This window comes from Stenella coeruleoalba, assembly GCF_951394435.1.
Source record: "Stenella coeruleoalba genome assembly, chromosome: 8".
Classification (NCBI taxonomy): Eukaryota; Metazoa; Chordata; class Mammalia; order Artiodactyla; family Delphinidae; genus Stenella; species Stenella coeruleoalba.
The window spans coordinates 40,978,623-40,993,424 of NC_137154.1; the positions used below are offsets into that span (position 1 = coordinate 40,978,623).

The 14,802-nt window shown below is 35.7% G+C and overlaps 1 protein-coding gene and 1 pseudogene across 3 annotated transcripts in view; one reads left to right on the plus strand and one right to left on the minus strand.

Annotated features, from left to right (window-relative positions):
* The window catches only part of PDE3B (phosphodiesterase 3B), a 176,889-nt gene that overhangs the window by 127,999 nt on the left and 34,088 nt on the right, over positions 1-14,802 (minus strand). The gene's annotated exons all lie outside the window — the stretch shown is intronic.
* Positions 10,646-11,223, plus strand: LOC307190923 (ubiquitin-conjugating enzyme E2 D3-like; annotated as a pseudogene). Its single transcript has one exon. The product of its transcript is annotated as a ubiquitin-conjugating enzyme E2 D3-like (transcript).

Here is a 14,802-nt window from a genome sequence, read left to right on the forward strand (position 1 = left end):
GGTGGGCAAGACAGATTTCTAAAAGAAGAGGGATTGAGTAGAAGGGAATATTCTGAGAAACCAAAAACAACAGCTATTACAGTCAACCCCAAAAAATCAATCAACTATTCAGCACCACATCTGTGCCAGATGCCACACTAGACCTTTACATATACTACCTCGTGGAAGGCTCACAATAACATCATCAGAGTGGTATTATCATATCCATTCTCTAGATGAGGAAGCTAAGGTTCAGAAAGGTTAAGTAACATGCTAAAGTAAGTTGCAGAGGATTCAAAAGCAGGACTAACTCCAAGGCATATGTATACTCATTCACCTATTCTACAATGTTGCCCCAAATGTCTTCCAAACCAAAAACTGACGGTGACTACTTTGCAACCTCTCACCAAGATAAATGGCTTAAGGGAGCTTGAACTATAAATGTAGAGTGTTATTTTACTTTTAGAGGGATTCCTCTGGGTCAGGCAAGATTAAAGATATTGTGAAACCATGAATAGGAATAATATAATTAAGGACATATATCCAAATAGTAAGGATATGAAAGTTAGCCAGGAAGGGAAAAAAAGGTATTTTACCACCATTATTTTTATGTACATCTAAGAACAAAAAATGCCCAATATGGGGAGTCTAATAGGAAACCCTATAATAAAGCTATGACAAAAGAATATAGAAAAAAGAAGAAAGTATATAGGAGAAAAAGAGAAACCCATTATACGAAAGGCAACAGCACAGAAACTTGTCTTCCTAACTTTGGCACTAGTGGCGGAGGCGGGGGGGGGGAGGCGGGGAACTCCCCTTCAAATCTGAACCGCCATCCAGAACTAACACAGAGTTGTAATCTGAATTCATGCTACTAGTGTGGTCCAAATTCTCAAGCACTAAATTTAATTTAAAATGGTCTCAGGTTGCTAGGGCCCCCATGCTATGGCAGAAGCAAACACAAATCTTTTATGGAAGAACTGACTTCAATCCACTCTGACACTGATTGTCAGGTGCCACTGATCGTAAGGCACACCCAGACTTCAGAGGTTTTAAAATGTCGGCGGCGGGGTGGGGGGGAGTAGTGAATATTAAAATTAATGAGACAAGTATCCTCAGGAAGGAAAAGATTGGAAACCACTGCTCTACAGTGGTAGCATTTACATGGAAATTTACTCCCAAATTCACTTTCTCCAAGTTTGAATTCTCCTCTAGCCATTTCCTTCCAATTCTTCTATCTCACCTCACCACCACTACTAACACACAAACTTTTGCACTTTCTTCAGAGTCCTAACATGTAGCCCACACTAATCTTTCCCAATTCAAGATTCTAAAAACATTTAGTTTGTAACCCAATATTTAACACCTGCTAATCATAGTAGCCACACTGTTCTGTATGAGAAACTCTCCAACAAAGAATTAGCATTTCTGGCAATGAGGTATAGCTAGATTTTGGAATTATTTCTCCCTACTTAATACATAATAAAATACCACTGATCGAAAATCTTTAGTTTTATAAACAGCTCTTAAAAGTCACTATTATTGGGCTTCCCTGGTGGCGCAGTGGTTGATAGTCTGCCTGCCGATGCAGGGGACACGGGTTTGTGTCCCGGTCCGGGAAGATCCCACATGCCGCGGAGCGGCTGGGCCCGTGAGCCATGGCCGCTGAGCCTGCGAATCCGGAGCCTGTGCTCCACAACGGGAGAGGCCACAACAGTGAGAGGCCCGCGTACCGCAAAAAAAAAAAAAGTCACTGTTATTTAAAAAAATCTTTAATCCATTTTTTAAACATTTTATTTGAGCATAATTGCAAACTTACAGAAGAGTTGCAAAACAAGATTAGTGCATAGAAGTCCTGTCTGTCCTTTACCTGGACTAATCTACTGTTAATATTTTGTCCTGGGGACTTCCCTGGTGGTCCAGTGGTAAAGAATCCACCTTCCAATGCAGGGCATGTGGGTTCAATCCCTGGTCAGGGAACTAAGATCCCACACACCGCGGGGCAACTAAGCCCGTGCGCCACAACTACTAAGCTCACGCCTCAACAAGAGAACACGTGTGCTGCAAACTGCAGAAGCCCACACACTCTGGAGCCTGCACACCACAACTAGAAAGAAGCCTGCGCGCTGCAAGGAAGAGCCCATGTCCAGCAATGAAAGATCTCGCATGCCTCAACGAAGATCCTGCGTGCTGCAACTAAGACCCAACGCAGCCAAAAAATAATAAAAGAAAATTTAAAAATAAAAATAAATATTTAAAATATATTTTGTCCTACTTACCTTATCATATATATGCACCCTTACAAGCATACTCTATTTTTTCCTCTTGAACTTTTTGAGAGAAAATTGCTTATATCATACCCTCTTATCCCTAAATTCTTCAGTGTAAATTTATAAGAATAGGGATATTCTCTTACATAACCATACTACAGTAAACTTCAGAAAAATTAATGTTGCTAAATACTCGTATCAAATGTACTGTCCTGTTCCAATTTTGTCAATCGACCCAGTAATGTCCTGTAAGTTTTTATAGGATCCAATCTATAATCGGTATTACATTTAGTTACATCTCTTTACTCTCCTTTAATCTGGAACCTATCTAAACCTCTCTTTGCCTTTTATGACACTGACTTTTTATAGAATATAAACCTTTGTGGGGTTTTTTTGTTTTTTGGTTTTTTTTTGCGGTACGCGGGCCTCTCACTGTTGTGGCCTCTCCTGTTGCGGAGCACAGGCTCCAGACGCGCAGGCTCAGCGGCCATGGCTCACGGGCCCAGCCGCTCCGCGGCATGTGGGATCTTCCCGGACCGGGGCACAAACCCGTGTCCCCTGCATCGGCAGGCGGACTCTCAACCACTGCGCCACCAGGGAAGCCCTAAACCTTTGTTTTTAATAGTATGCTCCTCATTTTGGGGGTTTGTCTGATCTTTTCTCATAACTAGATTTAGGTTATTCATTCTTAGTTGAAATACTAACACTGCTTGGAGAATCACATCTGGAAACACACGATATCCATCTACCCCTTACTATTAATTTTGATCATCGATCAAGGTGTTGTCTGATTTATCCTCTGTATAGTTATTGTTTTTTTCCCTTGCAACTAATAAGCAATCTGCAAGGATACTCTTTAAAATCACTGAAATATCCTGTTCCTCATTAAAAGTTTCCCATGGATTTAGCATCCATTGATGATTCTTGCCTGATCCAATCTGCAAAATTTAAATCCATTTTAGTCATTCATTTGAAAACTATATTAACTATATTTAATGACAGAAAAAGTCCATGCTGAGAAGTCTAAAAATGTACTTATCGTTATTTGAATTACATGAACTTTAGCTTGCATATAATAACTAAATATTAAAATAAATATCATTTATTTTAACCACTTTAGATCATTCATGTCCTATATAAGTTTTCTAACAAGCATGCTGAGCTCTGTACTACCATCTTTGAGATTAAATGTAAAATTCAACTTTTGCCATGTATTTATAAAGATGTCACAAGATACCAAAAAAAAAAAAGAAAAAAGAAAATAAATGGTACTTTTACCATAACCAAAAATATTTCTGTTTATCAATAAAATTTACCTATCTACAGTCAACTGTTTTTGTGCATTAGCTAGAATATAAAAGGGAAATACTGGAACACAGTGAGGGGCATATAAATTGTTGCTACTATTTTGAAAGACAACTTGGCAACTGCTCTAAAACTTTTAAAGGCAATGCCTATGGATAAACTTATACACGATGCAAGTATACAAATTACAAGGAAACTGTTTATCAATAGAAGCCAGGTCAATAAATTACACTGTATTCAAACAATGGACTACCATGCAGCTGTTACAAAGAACAAGATGGGGGATTTACCAGGTGGTCCAGTGGTTAAGAATCTGCCTTCCAATGCAGGGGATGCAGGTTAGATCCCTCGTCAGGGAACTAAGATCCCACATGCTGCGGGGCATCTAAGCCCTTGCACCGCAACTACTGAGCCTGTGCCACAACTAGAGAGCCCATGAGCCACAACTACTGAGCCCACATGCTCTGGAGCCCGCATGCCACAACGAAATATTGCACATGCCTCAATGAAGATCCTGCATGCCGCAACTAAGACCCGAAGCAACCAAAAAAAAAAAAAAAAAAAGATGGGTCTATAGATATCAATAATATGTACTAAGTGACGGTACACTTAGTTTTAGTTGCAGAACAGTATTGTAGATCCTATACATGTAAAAAGAGAAAGGAAAGGAAGATACACTATATATGTAAATTTATACACGCAAACATACCCTTACATATGCTTGCATAAACATCTAAAATTCTAGAAGGAAACACAAGAACCTGTTAGTAAAGTTTATCTCTGGGGAATAAGACTGCAGGGGTCAGGAACTTTTACTTTCCATTTTTCTTATTCTAATATTTAAATTGCTAACCATAAGCATGAATTGTTTGTAATTTTTTAAAATTTGTTACAATTTTCTCAATACCAGAGGTGAACTAGCGATCACAACTGAAAGTGAAATAAAAAGAATTATCACCTGCTAGAAAGAGCATAAAACTGTATTTTTTCATATTCTAATTCTAATCTCCAACCCAGAAGGAGAAATCATCAATTGTGCACATATACATAGTAGGCACTTAGCTAATGTTTTTCCATTATTATCTTTCTAGTAATTATCAGTGTCATAAAATTTCCAGATGGTTGACTAGAGCAAAGGATACTTGTGGCCTGTGGCCCTGAAACAGAAAGAGAAAAATCACCTATCAACAATGACAGAAGTTAAACTTACAAGGAAAAACTTAAATCAGTCTATCCCTTCATAAAATCCATGATATTCAAGTAAATTATCAAAGTGAGTAAAGCAAAGAGTGACTAATTCACTATTCCAGTGACTGAAAGATTAATTCTCAAAGTGCATTAATCCAAAATAGAAAACTACTAGCAAACTGCATAGTTGGTAATTCTATATAAATATGAGAGGTTCATATCTTGTAATAGCATTCACAAAACATGAACCAAAATTATTAGTATTCATATATGTGTCTATATCAATCCCTATGTATATGCATATCCATATATATGAATATATTTATGTAGTTATACAATAAATACATATATAATAGGAGGAAAGGGTGCTATGTACAAGTTTTCTCCTCCACTGCTTTCAAAACAAATTTTTATACCTTGATATTTCACTAAAAAGAAGCCAGGAATCAGTCAGGCCTGATTTATCTCCAGAGCCTATGAAATTAATGATTATTTCTTTTATTATACTTCCAAATCTGCAATGAAAACCTCTGTGGATATTTTTTTGGTTTCCTAAAAGCCACATTGTTAACACCAACTGCATGTTTTCCATACTTCTCTTTGCTAGTGGCATCAAGGTTCACAGAGTCAGTAAGAAATGATTCCCAGGGCTAAATGTGAAATATAGATCCCTGCCTATCTTTACGCACCATCTCCTTTATCACTCTTCCACTCAATCGTTACCCTTTAGCAATACTCACCTTTTAAAGTATTCAAATATGCCAAGCTTATCAGGTCTAAGAAGCAGTTGCACTCCTATTCCCACTAACCAGAAATTCCATCCCCAGGTCTTCATGAGACTGTCTCCTCATCATTCAAGCCTCAGCTCAAATGTCATCTTCTTACAAAGGACTTCTATAACAATGCAATCTAAATTAGTCCTTCCAGGCACACTGTATCCCACCAGCCTGTTTTATTTTTTTCTCAGGACTTATCACACTTTCTGAAGCTATCTTGTTCTTTTATGTGTTGTTTTATCCAATCACTCTTCCCTAGTACCTTCCCCAACGATGATTTCTAAGTTTCATGACAGTAGTTTCATGACAGCAAGAATCTTGACTGTCTTGTTCATTGTGATATCCCCAGCATCTGGTACACAGTAGGTACACGATATGTATTTGCTAGACGATTGAATAAGGAAGAAATCAATATTGTCACTACATGCTGTCAGATGCTGAAGATATAATCTACTACAGCCTGCACCAAAATGCTAAAATATGTGTGTAGGAAAACTGTAATTATGTCTTTACAGCTATTTAAAAATCTATGAAACTGGCCAAAAACTCTAAAAATGAATGAATATTGCTCCTATCTAAATGATCATTACAAAACCTAATACATTGGCAATAAACACAATTTAAAAATTCAACCACATATATGATCTAAAATTTACAATACACTTCTTTTTGTTTATTTGTAAGTGTCATTACCAGCATTTTTCTTTTAAATACATTATATTGCTTAGTAACATGTATATTAAAATAGCCATAGTGAGGTATAGAAGTTGTTTTACTTTGGATACGATCATGATGATGATATGCAAACATTTGTTGAGAAGTTACTATGTGCCAGCACCTCAAATACATTAGCTCATCTAATCTTTACATCACCACTAGGAGTTGTGGTACTATTACCATTGCCATTTTACAAATGAGAAAATTGAGAAACAGAGGGCTTAATTTATCCAAGGTCACTTAGTAAATTACAAATTTCAATCTACGTTCTTAACTCAATAACAGATGCTAAGAAAATGTAATACTTTAAAAGATGTCAGTTTATTTAGCCTTTCAGTTTCAGGCACTGTACAATATAGTCTAATTAAAACTACAGTTTAGTTTTCCTTCATTGAACTCAATTTAAAAAAATCATTTACATTAAGTGTGAGCCTAGATCAATATACAAATTCAACTTGCACTGCCATCATCAAAAAACAGGAAAGGAAGAGGAGGGAGGGAGTGGGGGAGGAGAGAGAAAGAGGGAGGGAGATTATTGCTAGCAAGTATAATGCACCCTGTTTCCAGGGCAACTGTCAAAGTCCTAGAGTGCCTGATTCAGCACTTCTTCATCTGTTTACAATCACTCCAACACTCTGAAAACACGGTCATTGCATTCTATTTTGTGCAGCAGCGAATTCAGCATATACAAAACAGTATTTAACCTTTTTTTTGCTTTAATAGGCTCACATGAAAGATCTGAAATAGCTATTATCCATATATTTTTTAAACAGTATACAGTTTTTCACCTTATTACTATATAAATAATAAAAACATTCCCCGTATTATACAACAGAATGTAATTGTAACATACATCCATAACATCCATGCTATAGCAACATTCAATTAAAGGTTAAAATATTTTATTAGTAAATGAGCCAAGACCATACATATACTTTCTCCACAATAAATACTCCACATTCAACCATAAACACTGTAATTTAACCACTAACATGGATTTGAAGTCACAAAATAAAAACTAGAAGCTACAATTTCATTCCCAAAATTGTCTTTGCCTATTTTATTCTGCACTATGTAAAATAAAGCTACAATTCCCAGTTTGTTTATTTTTGTTTTATTTTGTTTTGTAAGAGGATGCCTATAGTAAAGACTCTACACATACGCACGCGTGCGCGCACGCGCGCGCGCACACACACACACACACACACACACACGGTTAAAAAGAGCAGTTACAAACCTTCTTGAAATGTAATTTTGATTTTAGAATTTTATTTTATTATAATACAAACTAAACTGTCAGTGTATACACATAATAGTAAAGTAATAAATAAAAACTTATGAAAAGGACACATAATTATATACTATGGTAATTGGACAAGAATATGAGATTGTCCAATCCAGTGTTACTTTTCTTAAAATCAAATTTATTGAAGTCAAATTTACTTACAGCCATTTAAAATGTTCAGTTTAATGATTTTTGACAAATATTGTACAACTGTGTATATATCCCCACAATTAAGATATAAATATTTCCATCACCAACAAAAGTTCCCTCAAACTCCTCTGTATTCAATTCCCCCTACCACTGGCCCTAGGTGGCAGGTCACTGATCTGCTTTGTATAAATTATTTTTCATTTTCTAGAATTGTATATAAACTGAATTATACAGTATTTACTCCTTTGTATATGGCTTCTTCGATTTAGTATAAGGTTTTGCTAATGTTCTGAGATTCACACATGTTGTGTGTATTCATAGTTCATTCCCTTTTATTAATGAGTAGTATTCCATTGTAGGGATATACCACAATTTGTTTACCCACTCACCTGTGATGAACATTTGGGTTGTTTCTAATTTACAACTTTTATGAACAAAAGTGCTACAAACATACGTGAACAAATTTTTCTGTGGATATATGTTTTTATTTCTCTTCATTAAATACTTAGGAGAGAACTCCAAGATCATACGCTAAATTGCCAAAACAATTTTCCAAAGGAATGTACAATTTTACATTCCTAGCAGGAGTGTTCACATTTTTTGCCTAATTTTAATTTGATCATTTGTTTTCTTTTTATTGAGTTGTAAGAGATCTTTAAATATTCTAGATAGAAGTCATTTGTCAGATATATTTATTATAAATAGTTTTCCCATGCTAGTACTTACCTTTGCATTTTCTTACTGATAGCTTTCAAAGAAAAGTTTTTAATTGTAATGAAGTCCAGTTAATTTTTTTTCTTTTATGTTTTTTTTTCAGAATTTTCTTCTAGATGTTTTAAAGTGTTTTTTATTTTTAAATTTTGGTCTATAACCATTGTGTTGTGTATGGTGTGAGTAAGAGTCAGTGTTCATTTTTTCCCCCACAGAGTAGCCAGTTGTTCTAGGACATTTGTTGAAAAGACTGTAACTTTCTCCTTTGATGTGCCTTGGCACCTTTGCTAAAAATCAACTGATCTTATGTGTGTGGGTCTATTTCTGGACACTCGATTCTATTCTATTGATCCATAATGTCTATCTTATTACTACTACATACTGTAATTAAATAAATCTTGAATCAGGTAGTCTGAACTATGTTCTTTTTTTTAATTGCTCTGACTATTTGTCTTTCCATGTAAAAAAAAAATTTTTTTTGGCCGCCACACAGCATGATGGATCTTAGTTCCCCCACCAGGGATCGAACCGTGCCCCCTGCAGTGGAAGCATGGAGTCTTAACCATTGGACCACCAGGGAAGTCCTGTAAATTAGATTCAATCTAATTTTGAATTAGATTGTCAGTAACTTTAAAAAAAAGAAAAAGACTGCTGAAATTTGTATTAGAATTTCACTGAAGTACAGATCAATTTGTAACTCAGTGTTTCTTAATCTCTATCTATACATTAGAATTACCTGGACACATCAAAAGATAACCCAAGCCTACCTAGACCCCCATCCCAAACCAATCAAATCAGTAGGTTCTAATATAGAGCCATGATTCAGAAATTCTTGTTTAATCTTTTGGAGGAAATGTTTCCATTAAAATTAAAGGTATCTGAGACTATAAGGAACTTTTTGTCATAAATATTGCTGGTGTCTAATTAAAAACTGGGATATCCATTTAAAAAATTAATTTCCATTTGTTAGACCTTCAGACCTAATATTTAGATAAGACCCAAGCCTCCTGGTCATGCCAAACTTAAAAAAGAAGAAATTTGGAAAATTTTCTAAAGATATTTGAGGAAGAAAAACCCAGGAGAAAAAAACCTGACAATCTAGAATTCTACATCTTGGTAAACTATCATTCAAAAGTGAGAGTTAAACAAAGAAACTTTCAGACACACAAAAAGAGCTTACACTAACTGAACCTAACTGAAAGATATTTCTGTGTTATAAAGAAAAATATTAAAACAGAAGGAAGGAGTGTGACACACACAAAAAATACAGCTAGCCCCAAATGGAGTAGTTCAAACAAGCATTTAAGGAACAACTAATCCTAATCTTGTAAAAACTGTTTCAGATAACAGAAAAAGATGTAACACTCACCAACTTTTTCATAAGTCTAGTGCTACCCTGATATCAAAACCAGATGAGAACAGATGTTACAAGAAAAGAACATTAAATGCCAAAATGTCTTATGCAAATAGACACAAAATTCTCAATAAAATATTACCAAACTAAACATAGCAAAGTAGAGGAGAAAAACCAATACAAATCTTAGCTGCCTTGATATCAATGAGTGTTGGCAAGTCTCCTAAAATTTAAGCAAATAAAAGATCTTGGCATTGAAGGAAAAGAAAGAAGAAAAGGAAGGGAGGGAGGGAGGGAAAAGAAAAGACAAGACAAAACAATACATCACGGCCTAGCTGGGTTTACCACAGCACTACAAGAATTGCACGTATATTTTTCTTTATACTTTTCCGTATGTTTGAAACACTATATATCATAATTTTTCTTAAGCTCCAAAGGGGTGGTAATTTGCAGATCAAAAAAGATTGAAACCTAAATGCCTACAGTAAGGAAAAAGAATAGGAAGTCAATTTACTCACAGACCCCTCCAAAGATCTAGCACTTGAAGATAGCAATTGCCATAGAATGTTGGGGTAAGATTTCCCACTAAAATCTGGGGAGTTTGATTGAAAACCTACATATTTATACTGATAAGACGCTCCCTCCACTGTGTTCAGTCAAGCAACTACTTCCCTTCAGACTGGCAGACCAGAATTTTGGTCTCTGGAGAAATTCTAGAGACCAGAGATCTAGAGAAATTCTGCATTTGGTATAGCAGGCACCTAGTAGAAAACAGAGGTGAGATAGCAGACTGACACAGGCCAGAAGTAACAGGGAGTTAAGAACACCAGGAGAGGTCGTGCACGTGAGCTCCATAGGGCCAGGGAGGCACCAGCTGCCACGCAGGAAGGAGGTCAGGCTGCAGCTTGAGGGAGGCCCCGGCCCGCTGCGCCTGTGTCTGGCAGAGCTGGTGTGAGACAAAAGACAATCCTTCCCAGCCACCGGGATAATCAAGAGTTTTGGCCTGACCTTTGAGCACACACCGAAATAGCCAAACGAAAAGCACAGACCATGGCACTAAAACGGATTAATAAAGAACTTGGTGATTTGGCCCGTGACCCTGCAGCACAATGTTTTGCAGGTCCAGTTGGGGATGATATGTTTCATTGGCAAGCTACAATTATGGGACCTAATGACAGCCCATATCAAGGCGGTGTATTCTTTTTGACAGTTCGTTTCCTACAGACTACCCCTTAAAACCACCTAAGGTTGCATTTACAACAAAATTTATCATCCAAATATTAACAGTATTGGCAGCATTTGTCTCGACATTCTAAGATCACAGTGGTCTCCTGCTTTAACTACTTCTAAATTTCTTTTATCCATTTGTTCACTGCTATGTGATCCAAACCCAGATGACCCCCTAGTGCCAGAGACTGCACGGATCTATAAAACAGAGATAAGTACAACAGAATAACTCAGGAATGGACTCAGAAGTATGCCATGTGATGCTAGCTGAAAGTCAGAATAACCTGCATTATAGCTGGAATAAACTTTAAATTACTATTCCTTTTTTGATTTTCTTATCCAGCTGCTCCCCTATCAGACCTCGTCTTTTTTATCTTTTGTTTACCTCCCTCCATTCATTCACATGCTCATCTGAGAAGACTTAAGTTCTTCCAGCTTTGGACAATAACTGCTTTTAGAAACTGTAAAGTAGTTACAGGAGAACAGTTGCCCAAGATTCAGAATTTTTTTAAAAAAATGGAGCATGTGTATTATGTGACCAATGTCTTCACTCTAACTTGGGTATGGGATTAAAACCATTCCTCACTGCTCTAACACGCTGAAGAATCATCTGAGGGGGAGGGGGATGGATGCTGAGTTATCACATCAAAGGAAGCAGCATTATTCTAGCAGCATCCATTCTTGGGTAAGCCTTCCACTGTTAGAGATTTGAGGTTACATGATATACTTTATGCTCATAACTGATGTGGCTGGAGAACTGGTATTGAATTTATAGCATCAGCAGAACAGAAAATGTGATGTATTTTATGCATGTCCATAAAGGAATGACCTGTTCTTGTTCTACACAGAATGGAAATTGGAAGTCAAACACCCTTTGTATTCCCAAATAGGGTCTCAAACATTTTGTAATTTTCATTTAAATCGTTAGGAGGCTTGGAGCTATTAGTTAATCTATCTTCCAATACATTATTTAATATAGCACTGAATAAACGATGCAAGTTGTCAATGGATAAGTGATCAACTAATAGTTCTGCTAGTAATTGATTTATTTTTCTTCAAAAAAGTTGCATAAACCAATGAGTTAGCTGCCTGGATTAATCAGTATGGGAAACAATCTTTTGTAAATGCAAAGCTGTTTTTTGTATATACTGTTGGGATTTGCTTCATTGTTTGACATCAAATGATGATGTAAAGTTCTAGAGAGTGAATATTTTGCCATGTTCGGTTAAAAGTGTGCAGTCTGTTACAGGTTGACACGCTGATTGACCTGATATGCAGAATTAATAAGCTATTCAGATAGTGTAGCTTTGTAGGCTGCACATGATACTGGCAGCCCAGGAGTTCATAGAGGGACTTGGGACCCAGCAGTTCTGAAACGTGTATATGGAGTTGAAGAAATTTATTTTCCAGGTACAACCCCCACCTAACTAAATTTTTTCTTTACCTTGTACACTTGACAGCTGAAAAAAACCATAACATGGGAGTAATAATGGGTCAAAATTTACAAAATAAAGTACTGTTTTGGTGTGGAAAAAAAAAAAGTGCCAGAAGCAACTTTTAACCAATAAGGGACAGATGTTGGTAGATAAAGTGCCCAGCCTCCCTGCACCTCAGTGAGACAATTCTGTGGTATCATGGTCTAAACCAGCATGGAAATGTTCGATATTTGCACTGTCCTATATGGCAGCCACTAGCTGCAAGTAGCTATTGAGCACTTGAGTTGTGGTTAGTGTGAGCAAAAACTGAATTTTAAATTTTATTTAATTTAAGTAATTTAAATTTAAATAACAGTACATGGCTAGTGGTTAGTACTGGACAGCATAGAGTCTCTCTGAGAGTCTCCAGTAATATTGAATCCCAGCTGCCCACAGTAGTAATTCACTCAGTCAATATACTCTTTACTAGTTTTCCTCTTGTACTGTCTCACTTCCCCATTCTCTGATTATAATTCCTAGAATCATCTCCCTATCTTAGAGTCTGCTTTTGAGAGAACGAAGACTCTTAAGGATCTGATGAAAGCTTGCAATTGAAAGGCAAAGACTAAAATGAGCCACAAGAAATTAGGAAATGGCAGGAAAAAGAAACAGAAGAAAACACGGATAAAATGTTATTAATAATCTCAAAGAGATAAGAGTAGATATTGCATCCATGAAACAAAAACATAATATTGAAATGGGAACCAGAGAACAAGAAAGCTCTTGGAGAAATTAAAACTACGATAACAAAAATTTTGTAAGTCAGTAGAAGGATGAGAAGATGAAGTGAAGGACAACAAGGAAAATAAAACAAAAATCCTAAGAGATGGACTTGGGGAGAAAAAAAAATTTTTTTTAATTAAGCAATTAATCCAAGAGATACACTGTCAAAATAGGAGATACAATGGCCAGTTAATAGTAAGTCCAGAAAGAAAGAATTGAAAAGAGGAAAAAAAGAGAAATTATTAAAAACCACAGGAAATTTTCCCCAAACTAAAAGACATGAATCTCCTAAATTAAAAAAAAAAATCAAATATCAGCACATGATTGAAAAAAAGACATATACCAAGGCACAACATCACAAAATTTGTGAACACCAGGGTAAAGAAAATCCTAACAACTTCCAGAGAGAAATCAGATTAGCTTCAGACATTTTAATAGTAACACTGGATGTTTTTTTTTTTTAAAGTAGACTTAGTTCAACAGTAAACAATATTTTTATAATCAAAAAATGTAAATACCAAAAATAGATTTTAAAATTGTGACATAGCTACAGTAAGAGAATGGAAGAAGAGTGAAAGGGAAGGACTCTAAGAGACCTAAATTCTCAATAACATACAAGAATCACTTAAGCCAAGAAACTGGCAGAAGAGGCATATTATTTTAAATTATGTAAATACCACAAGAAACAATGAAAAGAATTCGGAGTGATTATATCTGAGGACCAGGACTGGAGAGTGGGGAAGAACTAGAAAGGAGACTGCAATTTTTCATTTTAATCTTTTAGTGCTGTTTGATTTTTTATGTGTATGTATTACTTTGAAGGAAATAAAAATGTATTACAAAAGCGGAACAGAAATTTTATGTTAAAATTGTTCAAACTCTTGAAACTATTTTTGAATATCAGTTGTAAAGAGATGGTGTAAGTAATTGGAATCCAAAGATAATTGCAACACAGATAATATCTACTATTCATTTTAGACATCTCTTTCAATGAAACTTCAGAAAGTGCTAACAGGAAATATAGTTAAACCTATTTATTTGTGCCAATGGCAGAGAGCTAGAATATGAATAAATCCATTTATTTTTGCCATTAAAATACACACATATAATTTGTCGGGAAGATTAAGCCCTGTATGTGGGGAAGACTAAGCTCTATATGTTTTAGAAAGTTAATATTAAAATTGGATACTATCACTTGAGCACAAATCAATGAGCTAGATAGTCACAGAAATGTTATGCACATAATAGGCACTTAGATTTGTTAACTAAATGACCAAAGGAGATACTCCAAACAGGGCTCCTAAAAACACAAGGAAAAGCCAGTACAAATATAAAATTTACCATAGATAATATGCAAGTAGTAACTGATAACTTAGTATATATTGAATCACTTTTAGTTTCAGTTTCATCTCTTTTCTCTTCCAGCTAACCTTTTGCCTGTCACTGTGTCAGGTTCCCATAAAATGACTGAGCCATGATAAAAGACAGAGAAGGAAATAATGACATCAGAACATTTATGATAGGAGAATAAATTCACTAGTCAGGAGAACTTGCCAGCAACAATATCACTTGAACATTACAAGTGAGAACACAGTAAGGTTAAAAGAGAAAACTTCATTTGGAAAGAAAACTTCATCTGGAA